Here is a 16,043-nt window from a genome sequence, read left to right on the forward strand (position 1 = left end):
CATGAACCTTGCAGAGAGCTCACGCATGTTGCACACCTAGGGTTGCTGAGCTCCAGGCTGCAGCCCCGGGGCCACAGGAGTTGTTGGGAAGCAGCAGGCCGATGGAGGGGGCTTGGAATAAAGCCCCAATAGGAAGATAAGGCTTGCGACAGAAAAGTGGAAACTACGGAAGGAATTTCAGAGGAATAACTACCACAAGAAGCCAGAAGAAGCAGGGGGGGGGGGGGGAGGCGAGGGGAAGGGGGCGGGGGGGGGGGGGGGAGGAGCCAGGGCCAGCGTTTCTCTTCCCAGACTGTAAAGCCTTAACTGCTCTCTAGAGAAGACTTCAAAAGCAGTAAAAGGTAAAGACCTGGCTCTGCCCTTGAGATGCGGCAGAGGTTTAGTAGCCTGAGGGTTGCCTTCCTCCTTCTTAGCCCACCCTAACCTGTGGCAGAAGCTTGGTAGATATGTATGATCCAGATGAATTAAAGCTACTGACTCGATTTCCCTAGTAGTTCATGAGCACCAGAGAGGCTGTAAGCAGACAGAATGGGCCACTCAGAAACCAGTGTGGCCTCTGTCTCATGCATGGGTAGTCAGCGGCCAGTACAGTTTCACCTCAGATGGGTACCGTTTCTGTAGTGCAGTCTCTGGAACTGTCAAGGTAGGCTGAGGTCCTCAGGAAGAAGTGAGGAGTAGGCTGGGATCCCTCACAGCTTTCCTGAGCCTGAGGTGGGGTCTGAGCATTACCCTCCCCCAGGAACACCCCCTTTAGCTGAGGGATATCCAGACACAAGTGCAGCCCCCTTGCCTCCCAGGGAGGGCCTTTCAACCTCTCTGCCAGCAGGTGCGTACCCCCCTGCTTCCCTGGAAAGGAGAGCCGGTCTTTGTGAAGCCACCCACTCTTGAGCAGCGCCTCCCAGCATCCTAGCCACGTGTTCGAGTTCCTGAGGAGAGAGCAAGAAGGAAAGCCAGACGGATGCTTAGCCTATGAGGGCAGCAGACTTTGAGTCCGAACGGAGAAGATAGCTCAGTCCAAACCCCTTCCCCCAGGCACAGCAGGGTTAAGTGTCTGTGAGCAGAGAGGGAATCCCAGGCCGCCTGGAACTTGAGACTTCCCAGCTGAGAGCCAGCTCAAGTGAGCGAGATGCAGACCCAGACATGCTCCAGCGGGCACCGAGGTTGTGAATGCAGCCCTTGAGCATAGCTACCACCACAGCCCCACGGCAGCCACGCCACGGCTCCAACTCTGGTAAGCGGAACGCCGCCGCCGGGCGCCAGCTTCAGGGGCAGCAGGGATCGTGGGCTGCCGTTTGTTAGGAGTTCGGATCTGGTGCGGGCAGGGCAATCTGTGTTTCTTATTATTAATACATTCAGACTTACAAGCCAGTCATGTGAGCTCGAAATCTGGAAACATCTTCAAGGCAAAACAAAGTGTTTTGTTTTCCTGCTGAAGATTCCAGTTACTGGATCAAAGTCTGGGGACTCGGAAGGCAGATTTGCTCGATAGGAAGAGAGTTCTTGGCACACCTTGGGCCTGGCATTGCGAGGGCCGCACCAATGGCTATTTTGAGTCTTCTGTGATGCTTTCCAGGTGTCAGGATTATCTGTCAGTATTGAGTATTGATGCCACAAACAGACTTGGTTAACTAGACATTATATTCCATGTGCCTGTCGTCACAGGGTTTTTTTTTTTTTTTTTCTTTTTTTTTTTTGACAAAGTAGGGGGGCAGGAGGGCTGGGCTCTTGCAGCCCGCTAACCTGCCAGCCAGACCAGACAGTTTACAACCACATAGGATCTCCTTTAGGTATACACTCCTGTTAAGCACCCATTTTTACGATATGTCTAAGTCCTGGTTTCTTCATGACCCCTTCCCTTGGACGGGACTCAAAGCAGGCCCCTTCTGGTAGTTATTTGATGTGTCTGCTTCCCATTAAGAAGTTGGGCCGTGAACGAAAGTGACAATCGTGGTTTCCAAGCGTAAACTTCCTGGAACTCTCTCGGAAGGCTCTTCCATGGGCACAGCTGGAGCCAGAGCCCCCGCCTGGGGTCTGCCTCAGTATTTCTGAGCAGGGTGATGGTAGCAGTGAGGGGTGGGACCCCGGCTGGTTACTGGAAATTCATAGAGGGAGGAAAACGGATGGGGCTCACCCCAGGCCACCCTCGGCACCAGCCTTGTATTCCCCTAAAGTGTGATCACACTTTGTGCAGAAACCTGGGGTGAATGCGTGTGTGAGTGATGCCCATGTGCCCATGATTCCACATGTCCTCCGGTATCCCCAGGGCATAGGTTTTTTTTTTTTGTTGTTTGTTTGTTTTTTTTAAAAACAGGCCCAGATCAACAGTTTCCACTCCAGTGCGGTTGTGTTAAGAATGTCCGGCTGAGTGCCCTTCGGCCTGCGTGATGAGCATGTCAGATGCCAGGCTAGAAGGTGTTGATTGTCCTGTGTCATTTCCCAGCATCCAGCTGCTATGGGGCTCCCTCCAGACCTGGTCCTCCATCATTCTGGCAAGGACAAGCACCCCCTCAGATGGGTGTGGAAGCTGCAGGCCCTGGACCTTGTTTGTCTCCTGTCCCCTGCTGCCACCCTGTCCCCTCAGTTTTGTGTCTGTGGGGCTTTTATGTGTGCACACGTAGGTTTTCACAGCTCTTCCTTCTTGAGAAGTGGTGTCCTAATCTGAAGAGTTCCAAGACCGTCCGGAGCCAGGCACTGCTCTCCTCCATACTCCAGCCCCTGATGGAGGGTTACTCTGAGCGTCTCACACTGCTCCTGCCTCCACTTCCATGGTTCCCCTGCTTGGAGTGGATCGCTATCAGGTGCTAGCACTGTTCTCGCTGTAGCACAGACCCCCCCCTCCCCCATCCCCCCCCCACCAGGTATAGGAGGAACAAGGCAGTCTGCTCAGAAGCTGTACACTAGATGCATTCCTCTGTGGCTGGAGCTCTGCACTGGCCAAGCTGGGGTACTACCTCTGCTTAGGGGTGCACCTCTCTCAGGACCAGTTTGGAGACCCCACAATAAGGTCTCTCACTGCCCTCTTTGTCCTCAAAGCCCTCACTTACTGGAGCAACCATTTCTATGTGTGTAGGCTTTTTTGTTTGTTTGTTTTGTTTTGTTTTGTTTTTCGAGACAATGTTTCTCTGTGTAGCTTTGGTGCCTGTCCTGGAACTCATTGTGTAGACCAGGCTGGCCTTGAACTCACAGAGATCTGCCTGCCTTTGCCTCTCGAGTGCTAGGATTAAAGGCGTGTGCCACCACCGCTCAGCGTGTGTAGGCATTTTCTTGCTGATTGTTCTGGGGCATCATCCTCTGTGAGTGGTTCAGCTGTTCCCAGCTGATGACAACAGCTGGTCTCGGCTCCGATGGCAGGGACGCAGATCACTCGTGAGGCTCTCAGCTTCAGTGCGTTTGACGGTACCAGGGCTGATCTTTGAGGCTGCCCAGCCTTGCTATCTCCTGTATGCTGGCCAGTTTGAGTGGTGCCTTCCCATCCGCACAGAGTCCCAAACAACTGAGCAAGGCAAACAGTTGTAACCTCAGTTTATGGTCAGTGAAATCTGGACCTCAGAGAGGTGTGGATACTGGCCAGAGCCACCTGGCCAGGAAGCTGCCGAGCCCCGCCTGCAGCTCAGGGCTGTCCCACTGTGAAGCATCTGCCTTCCAGATGGGATCTTCAAAAAAAGATTTATTGAGATCCACCCCACGTAGTGTACAGTTCTCCCTGTTGACGTGTATAGACCTCTGGGTTTCTGTGTCCTCGCAGAGCAGGGCACCCGTCACCACTTTCATTTTAGAGTGTTTTCCTCACTCCGAACAGAATCCCATCTTTAAAGCAGTCAGCCCTTGTCTCCAGCCCTGGCCATCCCTTCCCTATCTGTTATTTGTGTCTGTCTGGACACATCAAGAGTCACATGGCATTCTGCCTGCATGCCTGGCTGTTCTCATGGTGTCAGACTCTGAGGTTCATCCAGATAGCCTCCATCACTGCAGATGAGAGCGGAACATTCTGCTCGAAGCCCACTAGACTTGAGGATTGTCTCTATGGAATGTCAGCTTCAATGGTTTTGACTTGTGTGGCCAGCTCCGTGCTCAAGTAGGCGACTCCAATGTCTGCCACGTACACCTTGCTCTATCAGGATGCTCCAGTTCACTCCTCACCAGGTAATCAGAGGACTGTGCCCACCCGTAAGCTTGTATTTTTCCAGGCCTGTGATGCTGATTGTGTTCAATGTGTGGCTTCTCCCTGGTTTTCTTCCGGAGAGGATCTACTTGGTCATTAAGAGGGATTTGAAACTTATATAAAAGGTCTCTATCACCATACATATTCTGGGGGCATTTTTATTTCTGGTGACATGTATCTCATGTGGCCTATTCTGGACAAACCCATGGTGTAGTTGAGTATGGCCTTAAACCTTTTGTGATCTCCCTGCACCTACCTCCCCAGCACTAGGATTACAGGCATGGGGCATCACACCAAGTGTATGGGGTTCTGGGGAAAAACCATGGCTTCTTGAATGGTAGCTGAACATTCTACGAACTGAGCCCCAGTCCTAGCCTGGGAGCATTTAAAAATAGTGCCTGAGCCGCTGCCTCCCCCCCACACACACAAAGAAAAAAAAGTGCCTGAGGTGAGCATCTCAGGCAAGGTTGGCAGATGGTATCAGTAGACAGGGAAAGAGTGCTGGAGATGCTGAGGGAAAGTCCTGAGGCCCTGCCTGTGCTTCAGTGACTGGGTACCGAAGTCTGCCACAGGATGGGACAAGGGCCACAGCAAGTGTGCAGACACGATCAGCAAGACAAGTCATTGGACCAGACATGGTAGCACATGCCTTTAATCCTAGCACACAAGAGGCAGAGATCTCTATGAGTGTGAGGCCAGGCTGGTTTACATTGTAAGTTCCAGGCCAGCCAGGAACACATAGTGAGACCCTGTCTTAATAAAACGAAAAGAAAAGTCACTGGACCCCAGAAGCCATGGCTGGCTGGGCTACCCCCTGAAGTCAGTGTTCACACCAACTCGTGAGTGTGGACAGAAAGATATCTTCTTGGACACGCTATACCACCAGGCCCCAGCAGCTCCCTGGAATTGGAGGTCACAGTCTTGGCAAGATCCGGGGTCCTGCTTCTAGGGAGCTGAGAGGCCATTCTCCCTCAGGTCAGCTACCCCCTAGTAATCGAGGATCTAAAACCACTCCCCTGCCAGCAGCATCTGACAACCTTGGCAGGCACAGTGTGTTTTCTTCTTGCTGGCTGGGTCTCTGTGGAGGGAGACAGAATGGATGGGAGCCAGTGTCCAGCAGGCTTGTCCCTGGCCCCTCCTCTGCAGCAGGGCAGCAGAGGACCTGTGTCTTTTCCTTCCTGCACACCCCACCTCTGTATCCCACTGTGGACAATTGCTGCACTGTGCTTGGCAGGGCTTAGAGGGGCTCCCAGGGAAAGAGTGCTCAGAGGACCCCCACAGCTGCAATTGGCTACTTAATGGGGGGAAATCTGTGTGCTTTCGAGGGAGCAGAGAGTCCTCCTGACATTGCCTGTGTTCTAGAACTTTCAGTGCTATTTTTCTTCTGTCTTTGTTTGTAGTCTTCTAATCCATTTCTTTGGGAAGGCCAGGTTTTCAATTCAGCAGGAACAAATACCAGATCAAACAGAAGAACAGCAGAAGCTCCATGGTGAAGAGATTTACTGCTCTCCTGTAGGACCAGTGCTGGGGTCCTAGCACCCATATTGTGTGGTTCCCAACTGCCTGTAACTCCAGTACCAGAGGATCCAATGTCCTCTTCTGGCCTCTGGGTATGCACTCACACATGCACATACCTTCATGCAGACAAACACCTACACATGCACTAAAAAATAAATCTCTTTTTAAAGGTAATTCAGGAAGCACATGACCACATAAGGGCTAGAAGACCAGTCCCTTCCCATGGACTCTTCTAATAGTGTTGCCTCTAAAGGTCATCGGCCCTCACTTCCACCCCCACCTCTGGCCTCAGTGGTCTTGGCTTCCCCGTGAAGGCACAGTTGGGCTGGCCTGTCCCTGGTTGCTCTTATTTCCAAGAGACAGATACCGAGGTGCGCTGTGCGATGGGTGGGGTGCTGGGGAATGTGAGTCTTGGCAGGTCTTTGTTCTCGGTGAGGCAGTGGTTGAGCAGAGCTGTATCACCACAGATGACCTTATTGACCCCGAGAGGCATCTGGCCAGAGCCACTGTGTCCAGAAAGGAACCCCATTAACTTCTGGGGGGGGATATAGTTGGAGTTCCTCCTCCAGTGAGAGACACTTGACTAGTTTGATGACTCTAGAACCTCTAGATTTCAGAGCAGAACTGACCTAGTCAGTACCACAGTGCAGGTTAGGGGCAGTAACCCCATCTCAGCACCAGCTGGCACGGCTTGGCTTCATTTCCACCTCTGCCAGGCCTGGGGACTGCTCTGTCCACTCACAAGGTTGGATGCTGTGACCTCCCTGTTTTGAGAAAAGACAATGATGGTAAACTGCCCATGGAGCCCCCAAGATGCCCTGTGACCCTCAGCCAGTAACTCCCCCTTTTGTAGCAAATGGCTTTGCAGGTGGGATTCAGGCTAGATGGAGATCTTTCTGGAGGGTCCAGGACACCCCACATAACAGCAAGTGTCCTTACCAAAGGGCATTTGAGGCAAAGGTGTAGGGAGTGGCCATGCAGCAGCAGGGACAGAGGTTGAGTGATGTGACCACAGGCCAAGGGATGCCAGAGCTGCCCTGGCTTCCATGTCCTCTTCATCTGCTTGTTTGGCACACTGGTGACCACTGGCTGTCACAGGAGACTGAGGAGCCCCAGCCAGCCCCACGTACACTGAAGAGGAGTCCGTTACCTCCCGTACCACACCAGGGTTTATGATTCTAATTAGGAAAAGAGAAAGCCCGGAATAGAAAACTGGGAGACATCACTGGGTGGCCCCTCTGATTCTTTCTTAAGATGGGAAAATAAATAAACATGAGGCCCGGGCACCTGTGAATGCATGAACAATGAGCTGGGCAGACATTGCCAGAGTCAGGGGGCCCTGTGGGGTGCAGGTTCAGCTGTAGCTGGCCGACTGCATGGCTGTCAGGCCTGGAGGGTGTATTATTTTCTGTCACCGTGACAAAATATCCAAGAAAAATCAACATAAAAAGGAAAGGTTTCTTTTGGATCAGGGCTTCAGAGGTTTCCATCCATGGCTGAGGCTCCATGGCTTCTAGGTCTGTGGAAAGACTGAAGCATGGTAGAAGTGTGTGGCCCTGGAGATTGTTTACCTCAGGGTTGCCAGGAAGCTGAGAGAGAGAACAGAAGGGAGGGTCCAGGGACAAGATAGCACCTTCAGTGACCCACTTCCTCCACCCAGGCTTTACCTCCTAATGGAGAGTCCCCTGTAGGAAATCACCAGTGGATTGGCTGGTGATGAACGGCATTCTCATAATCCAGTTACCATTCATCAGCACCCCAGCTGGGGACCAACCCTCAGTACGGAGCCCATGAGACTCTCCGAGTACTTCATACCTAAACCAAGTCGGGCGGCGAATCTCTCACCTCAGGTCTTTGGGACTCCAAGCATTTTAGGAAGGGGCTGAAACATCCTGGGGTCGTCCCCTCCCTGGGCTGGAGGTGGCGCGTGCTCTGTTTACCCAAGGTCTCTGTTGTTTTGACGCAAGGTCCCCAGACTCTGAAGGACAGTCTGCCCTGGTGCTGCTGTGTGCCTTTGCGTGAGGGGCTCTGTGCCCTGAGCTTCCTTCTGTTCAACTTTGAAATAGGGCAACATTCATATATATATGAATATCTGTAACCTGCCAAGTGCTTCCAAAGCAGAACCCATGGACAGAAGCCCTCAGCTCCTCCCCTTGGCCACAGCAGGTTGATGATGGGCTGTTGGGGTTTGGCCCATGCCTGCATGGGTTTGGCTGTGCCGTGAAACCTGGGGCTCTCGATCTGGTAGCACTTGTTTCTCATAGTGACCGTGTCTATGGAATCAGCCCAAGATGCAGGGTTGGGGACAACCCCTGCTATGATAGGAGGGCTCTCTTGCTGGGATCTGGCACTCTCCTATTCCACAGTCAGCAGTGCTTGGCTCTCCGGGTGGGCCTGGCACCCCTGGGACCGACTGTTGATGGATCACTGTACAGTTCTGGAGTGCATTTCACACAGGTCTGCCAGACATGACCCCGGGAGGAGGACAGAGCAGTTGTGTCCTGTGTGGTCATGGCTGAGCTCCAGGCACAGAAGACATAGACTAAGGGACAGAGGACCACAGCAAAAGTTTTCTCAGTGCTAGGATCATGAGGGGCACATGTCTGGTCCAGAGATGTTCTGGGATTATCCCTTCATAAGCTCCCTAGGGCTCTCAGTTTGTGTGTGGAATTGGTGGCATTTTTATAGTTGGAAGTGGGTTTAGTTAGACCCACATCCCTGCAGCAATCTTCATCTGAGCTCACTCAGAGTCCCCCTGGAATGTGGGGTGCTAAGTGTAGACCCATCAAAGAGGGGAGTGGGTTGAAGATTCAATAGCTGTGGATGTCTGCTTGTCTATGGAGGGACACTTGGGCTGTCTTCATTTTGGGGCTTGTGATCATTTATATTGATTGTCACCTTGACAGGCTCTAGAATCATCTAAGAGACAGACTTCTGGGAATATCTCTAAAGGAATTTAGATTGGTTTACTTAAGATGGGAAAACCCACTGTAATTGTGGGTGGCACCATTTCATTGTAGGGGGTCTCAGACTAAATACAAAGGATGAGGCAAGCTCAGCATCATTGTTTATCTCTCTCTGCTTCCTGACTGTGGATGCAGTGTGAGCAACTACCTTGTGCTCCTGCTGGCATGCATTCCCCACCAAGATGGACTGCACCCTCAAACTGTGAGCCAAATGAAACCCTTCCTTCCATGAGTAGCTTCTTGTCTGGGACTTTGTCATAGCAACAAGAAGAGTAACTAAAATGGGAACACTCCCGTAGTTTTTATGTGAAGATGGGTCTGTCTTTCTTTGGGATAAACTCCCCATGTGTGCACATGCTGGGCTTGGCGCCAGCGGTGCATGTAGTTTTAGGAGACATGGTAGCACTGTCCTGTGATGGCTGCTCCATCAGTGTCCCTAGAAAAGGAGAGGACAGCACCTCCTAGTCCCTGCCAGCATTGATGGTCACCATCTCGTTTCAGCTGCTCTGATGGCTGAGCAGTGATGTCCTGACGTGGCTATAATTTGCACTTCCCCCACAGCCTAGACATCATTCATGCCCCGCTCATCACCAGTTTCCACCCTCTTCAGGGAAGGGCTGTTCACACCCTTTGCCCCTTTCCAGTTGGCTTATCCATTGTTTTTGCTCTTGAGTTTTGAGACTTCTCGGTATGTTCTAGATTGGGAGGTCCTCAGAAGGACCTCTGTCCTCGCCCGCTGTGCCCTCTTGTCATCCTTCTCACTGGGTCACCTGTGGAGCAAGTCTCGTTTTAATGAAGCCCAATCCACCAGTTTCCCTTTCGATGAGCCATGGCATGATCTAGCAGGAGACTCTTCGTGTGACCCCAGGTCTGAGTACTCTATCCTGACCCCCAGGTTCTAAAATCTCAGTTATGTGCTGGCCTCTCCTGTGTTGATACCTGTCTGCGCTGGGATTCGGACGGAGGACTGTTTTTCTGTTTTGTCTTCCTGTCTGCTCCACTCTGGTGGCTGGGCCTTCCTTTCTGTTCTGTCGGTCTCCGTGCTGTGTTCATGGGTAGCAGACTGGTGATGCTGGTCGTGCCTGTGTGATTGTGCTGGACAGATGCTGTCAGACATCCTCCCAGGACCATTTGACCTTTAACTAACACCCACTATCCTCTGGAACAACCCCAGTATATCGAATCTGTAACAAATCAAATGTTTGCTGAATGATAAATCATAATTTTTTATATTTTATGTATGTATGTATGTATGTATGTGTGTATGTATGTGTTGTGTATGTATGTATTATATATGTATGTGTATGTATGTATGTATGTGTGTATGTATTGTGTGTGTGGGGTGCACACATGCCACAGTACCTGCCTGGAGGTCAGATGACAACTTGTGCAGGTCTCCTCTCTCCTTCCACCGTGTGGGTCCCAGGGATTGAACCCGGGTCTTCAGACTTGTTGGCAGGCACCTTTGCCCACTGCACATCTCACTGGCTCACAAGTTTATCTTAAAATTCTCTGGTGGTTGTAAACCTACCACTCATTAAAGATGAAAAACCAATTTGCATACTAGTGAGATTCATATGCTTGTTCAGTTTTACCAAAAGGATTAAATCTTGGCTGAATATTTGATCCTACAGGACACAGAGATCTCTGATGGTTTTTCATAGTTGATTAATATTTTGAATTTGTAATCACCATCACCGAGCTACCTCTTAAAAAGCACATTGTACAAAATGGTAGAAGCATATCTGTAGACACTTGGGGAAATTGTTGGAAAGTCTGTTCTAATCCCAAGCCAAAATTCATTTAACGATTATTTTATTATGAAACCCAAGTCAGTAACTTAAACAATAGTTTTTAAAATGAAACATTTTAGTGCAGTGCAATTAAAAGATAGCCTAGGCCGGGCGGTGGTGGCGCATGCCTTTAATCCCAGCACTCGGGAGGCAGAGCCAGGCGGATCTCTGTGAGTTCAAGGCCAGCCTGGGCTACCAAGTGAGCTCCAGGAAAGGCGCAAAGCTACGCAGAGAAACCTTGTCTCAAAAAACCAAAAAAAAAAAAAAAAAAAAAAAGATAGCCTAGATTATGCTCACATGTTGAGGAATGACACTAGAAAATATTCAGTCTTTGCTTTCTGTATGCCTGTATGTCTCTGTAAGAGCAGAAAACTTTGAATGTATGGTTAAAAACACTGCTGTTTATAACATGATAATCTGGGCAGGGTTCCTCAACAGCCTTTGTTGGCATTGGGTGATGGCATTCACAGGGCAAAATGCACATGTGTGTTCAGAACTCAGCCTGCCATGAAGTCTCATGACACATGGTGAGCACTGCCAGAAGCATCTCAGATTCCCTGTGTGTTTAATTTTGAGTTAATTTCTTTATCATTGTCTGTTTAGAAGCCTTTAACTGTTGCCAAATTTTTCATGATCCCACATTCACTTGCATGACGGAATAAGGGATCGCGACCCACAGCTTAAGGGAGTGCTTAGAGCAAGCATGTCTGTGTCTGTAGAATTCTCAGATTGCCACTTTTAAAATAAGCATTTGAGGAGTTGAGGAGATAACTCAGATGAGGACCTATGTGGATTCCCAGCACCCATGTGAAAGCTGGGGATGGTGGTACACACCTTGAACCCCAGTGCTGAAGAGGCAGAGACAGGTGGATCCCCAGGTGGTCCCTGGATGGCCAGTCTAGCTGAAATGGCAAGCTCCAGACTTAGTGAAAGAATGCATCTCAGAGCTTAAGGTAGAGAGAAATTGAGGGGAACACCCAGCATTATGACCTCTGACCTATGCACATGCTCACACAGGCATATGCACACACACACACACACACACACACACACACACACACACACACACACACACAAACACACAAGCAAGCATTTGAAGTGAGCTGTGTTGCATGTTATCCCAGACTAACAACTTCCAAGAGCTCTGGGTGAGTAAGAGCTTTCATAGGCCAACTTGTCTCCTTAACCAGTCTCCTAGTGCAGGGTTGACTGTGTTTGGGATATACGACTGACTGTGTGTTTAAGTACAGGGCTGATGGTATGTTTCGGGTGTAGGGCTGACTGCATGTTTAAGGTACAGGACTTACTATGTTTGGGGTGCAGGACTATATTTGAGGTACAGAGCTGTGTCTTGGGGGTACAGGGCTGAATGTGTTTAGGGTACAGGGCTGACTGTGTGTTTGGGGTATAGTACTGCCTTCTTGTTCAGTATACATACGCTGACCGTGTTTGAGGTATAGTAGCACCGATCATGTTTAGGGTACAGGGCTGTGTGTTTGGGTGCAGTGTTGACTGCATGTTTAGGATACAAGGCTGTATATTTGGGGTCCAGGGCCAACTGTGTATTTAGGGTGCAGGGCTGTAGGCTTCAGGCCTCTGTGTTCTTGCTGCCTGCTTGGGTTTATTGCTTCCAGCCGGGACAGTGAGTTCATCTCTCACCACTTTGAGTAGCTTGAGGCTTCTGGAAGAGTCTCGGAGTTCCCATGGTCAACTCTCACTGCCCCGTGACTGAGTGTGGACAGCCAGGCTGGAGGAAAGCCCGCAGCGGCCCTGCTGGGCTTCAGAGTTTGCGCCCCCTGGGCTTCTGCCCACATGTGTGTTTATCAGGGTGAGGGACTCACCCTGCTGGAATTGTGGACGTGGAAATGGATAGAATGGTCCATTTTAAAGGTGGGGCTCACTTCAAACAGGGGCCAGAGCTGTGCCCTCACTGCCACCCAGGAGGGTGATGGATGGGAGCAATTTCTTCACCCTGTGCAGTGTCCTGCTGGGGTCAGGCCGAGAAGGCAGCTGCCAGAGGCTGGGGTGCTGTGGCCCCCAGATGGCTTGGTGAAGCCTGTGATGTTTCTGAGAGTTCCATCCTTCCGGACCTCCACAGGAGTCTGTGCCGTGAGAATACGGAGCAGAATGGACCAGAGATCCACTCGACACCCGGCCAACCTCTGTGTCGCCACATAGCGGAGGGTGTGAAGAAATGCTGAGTTTTGGTGAGAAGCTGTGAAATGAAAAAGTAACTAGTTTTCTCCTTCAAGTTCAATGACCTTCTGAGATTCTTAAGACCTTGGTTGAGACACATAGTCAGATCTCAGCTTAAGCAGGGACAGCAGTCAGAAACTTGTCATCATGGGTACAGACTGCCAGAGCCTGGAATGCTCAAATCCAGGATCTTTGGGGGAAGAACCTGGACACTTGTGTTTTAAAGGGCTACCTAGGTGATGTTCCATGCAGGTTTAGGGGTGTTTTGAGGGCATGAGGAGTAATCATCGTTATTCACAAACCAGGACAGGATGGAGGAAGGACAGAACTGTTCAGAACTTTGGACACATAGGAAGCCTTCCTCTGTTTCAGTGCCTGGCTGTGGGAATCTTTCTCCCAGCACTGCTTAGTGCCCACCTGCTCCTCTGTGCCCAGACAGTGCCCAGAGCCCCAGCATCAGGCATTCCTTCCCAACCCAAACCTTCTGTAACACTTGCCCCTTCACTGGGGCTTCCTGGACATCAGCACCTCCCTCTCTTGCCCTAAGGTGGTGTCTTCCAGGGAGTCAGCTGCATGCTCCCTGGAAGAGGGCAACAGGATGCAGACAGCACCTGGGGTGCCTGTCGGTATGGTTGGCTTCTGCTTTCTCTCCCCAAGCCGAACTTGAACTTCCTCCCCCATAGAGCAGAGCAATGCTTCAATGACATGCAGATGTGCGGCTGATTTTCCTTTCTGGGCAGAGTGGGCTGATCTGGCTCAGATTGCTGCTCTGCAGTTTCCTAGCAGTTTGACCCCTGTGCAAAGGGCCAGTTTTAAAAGATGATGTCCTAACACACACATACCAAAGGCATGCATGTCAGCAATCTTAGTGCCTTTGTTTGTGATGGAGCCGTGAAGATACTGCCAACATTTCAGAGATCCTGAGAGCCGAGCAGACAAGCTGTGGGGAAAGTCCAGTCAGTTTACAAATAGGTACTGACCGGGCAGTAATGGAGCAAGAGACCGGACTCAGTTCCCCTGCCCCTCTGCTCCCAGCATCCCTTCACGGCTCTCATTTTTTCCCTCTGTGATTTACAGAATTGTAAAACTGTCCTGGAGAGGGATAGGCTAGGCAGGGACTAGGCATGGTTGTTTTGCATCCCTTTCCTCTTTTCAGCTTGATGAACTTCTCTGGAGCTTGGACAGAGAAGAGAGCGAGTATTACCTGAGGGGTCATGCAACTGGCCTGGGAATCTGTTCTGAGATTCACCTTGTGGTCTTGGATGGGTTTCTCTCCTTCCCTCATCTCCCCACTGTTCCTTTAAGGGCAGATCCCGGGGCTCAGAGGCCTCGCCCACTGACATCCCTGGAGCATCCTCAGGAGCCCCTTCAGCCTTGCTTGCATCCATCATCATTAGCTGTTTCGATGAGCTTGACCTTGCTCTTCTGGAAGCATTCAGCTGTTCTCTGGGTCACCAATTCCCCTTCCGGCCAGTTGCTTAAAGCAGCCAAACACTGAGGTTTTCATTGGGATCCCTTGCTGCAGGTGTGGCCACAGGCAACACCTGCTGTGGGACCCAGGGTCTATGGCTTGGATGCTGTTCCAGAAGGGGGAGGGGATGAGGCTCTGGTACAGGAAGTTGTTCCTGCTGGGCTTGTGTGTGTGTGTGTGTTGGGGGGGGGGTGATGGATGGGGTGACACTATGGAACCAGCCCTTTGGGCAAGTCTTATGGCAACAGCTGTGGACTGCCTTAATCCTGCAGCTTGCCCCCCCCCCTTGCTTTTTGAGTTCTGTCTCAGGGCTGAGAAGGCAGTTAGTTGACTGATAGGGAGGGGATCCTCAGCTACTCACCCTGCCCCTGGTAAACTGAGAGAGTTGTACGTATGTGTGTGTAGGGTTGGGGAGGCGGGTCTGGGTTTTGTTCTGACCATGGCCAGCCAAGATTGCAAAGTGAGGCTTTGCATCATGCTCTTGTGGAAAGAAGAGTTTGGGGGAAGCCAAACTCCATGGAGCAGCTCGGGAACCTACCCAGACACGGGACAGAGAGAATACAGTCCACACGTGCTGGGACAAACCTGTGGCGAGAGAAACCTTTGCCCTGGCTCATTTCCCAACTTGGCCTGTTTGCAGGGGGACACAGAATAGGGCTCAGCTCCATCCTAAGCTTGGGTGTGGTCTTCAAAGAGGCCCAGGTGCTGTACACAGCACCAGACAAGAGCTGGCTCCCCCTGTGTGGGCAGGAGGCTGGCTTCTCCCTTCTCCATACAGGACAGAAGGACAGAGCTGACAAGGTGCTCCGTGCTTTACCTTTGTTTCCTTTCCCCAGAGTGACGTCATCAGGTGTGAGAGGGTAGCGTTGGTACAAGGGCTGGGAAACAAAGCTATGGCTTTACTTAGAGAGGCTGGAGGAAGTGGCTGTGGCTTGACCCGCAGTGATGAGGAACAGGAGCTGGACACCCTGGGCCTCCAATGGCTGGGCTGTAGCTTGAGCTAGGATGGCAGCAGAAGGGAAGAGAGTCCCCAGCTGGACAAGGAGCCACCAAAGGCCAGAAAGCTTGAGTCACCACACCCCTGGGGAGGGGCTTCTTAAGCAAACAGGGATCTGCTGTTACTCAGCTCCCCACTGGGGAAGGCCAGGAGCACTGGCTGAAAGATGCTTATGGGTGTCCAGCACTGATCCTGGACGGGATAGGTCAGGCTATCACAGCTGGAAGGCCAGTGTGCATATGCTGGATCCTCTGGCTTCCCCTTGGGGGTGGTGCGATCTCTCCCTTGGACCTGGCATTGGGAATTGGTTCCTGGGGTTGGAGAAGACAGGCTAGAATTTACTAGAGCATACAAACTAAGGCAGTGGGGCCCTACCACATCATGAGCTGAAAATTCATGTTGGTCATGAGCCCTGGTCAGGCTGAGGGATTCAACATCAGAATGTCATCAATTACGAAGCTATAACATTAACTCTGAAGGGGGTTCAGTTTGGCCCACAGCCCTTGAGAGTTTGGCCTTAACACTGGGCTCTTCTTGGCTCCCAAGTTGAAACTCAGCCCTGGGCCTCCGGGAGAGTTGAGTAGGTGAAATGCCATACATACTTGAGTGCATCTATAATTGAATCCAATGACCTAAGGAAGATAAATCACTGCTGGTTTCTCCGTAACCTCCCCATCCTGTCTTCCTAATCCTGAGTTGGCAAAGCAGTTGCCAGACCACATTGCATGGCTGTGACGCGTCCAGGACAGGGCCTCTGCGGGCAGGTTTTCTCTTTAGATCTAAGTCAGTCTGTGCCTTTCTGTTCTCCTGGCCATGGACAGAGCTGTGTCACAGTGTACCTGGGGTGGGAGTGGGGACGTCTCCTCAGAGGAAAAACAGGACAAGTGACTCTGTACTGCCCAGCTGTGCCAGGTGCACTGCCCAGCTGTGCCAGGTGCAG

The 16,043-nt window shown here is 51.3% G+C and overlaps 1 long non-coding RNA gene across 1 annotated transcript in view; it reads left to right on the forward strand.

Annotated features, from left to right (window-relative positions):
• The first annotated feature begins 302 nt into the window (after positions 1 to 302).
• The window catches only part of LOC143273332 (uncharacterized), a 125,707-nt gene continuing 109,966 nt past the window's right edge, over positions 303 to 16,043 (forward strand). The window contains exon 1 of the long non-coding RNA XR_013051363.1: positions 303 to 1,231. This is a non-coding gene — a long non-coding RNA (uncharacterized LOC143273332). The remainder of the gene's footprint in view (positions 1,232 to 16,043) is intronic.

This window comes from Peromyscus maniculatus, chromosome 5 (genome assembly GCF_049852395.1).
Source record: "Peromyscus maniculatus bairdii isolate BWxNUB_F1_BW_parent chromosome 5, HU_Pman_BW_mat_3.1, whole genome shotgun sequence".
Classification (NCBI taxonomy): domain Eukaryota; kingdom Metazoa; phylum Chordata; class Mammalia; order Rodentia; family Cricetidae; genus Peromyscus; species Peromyscus maniculatus.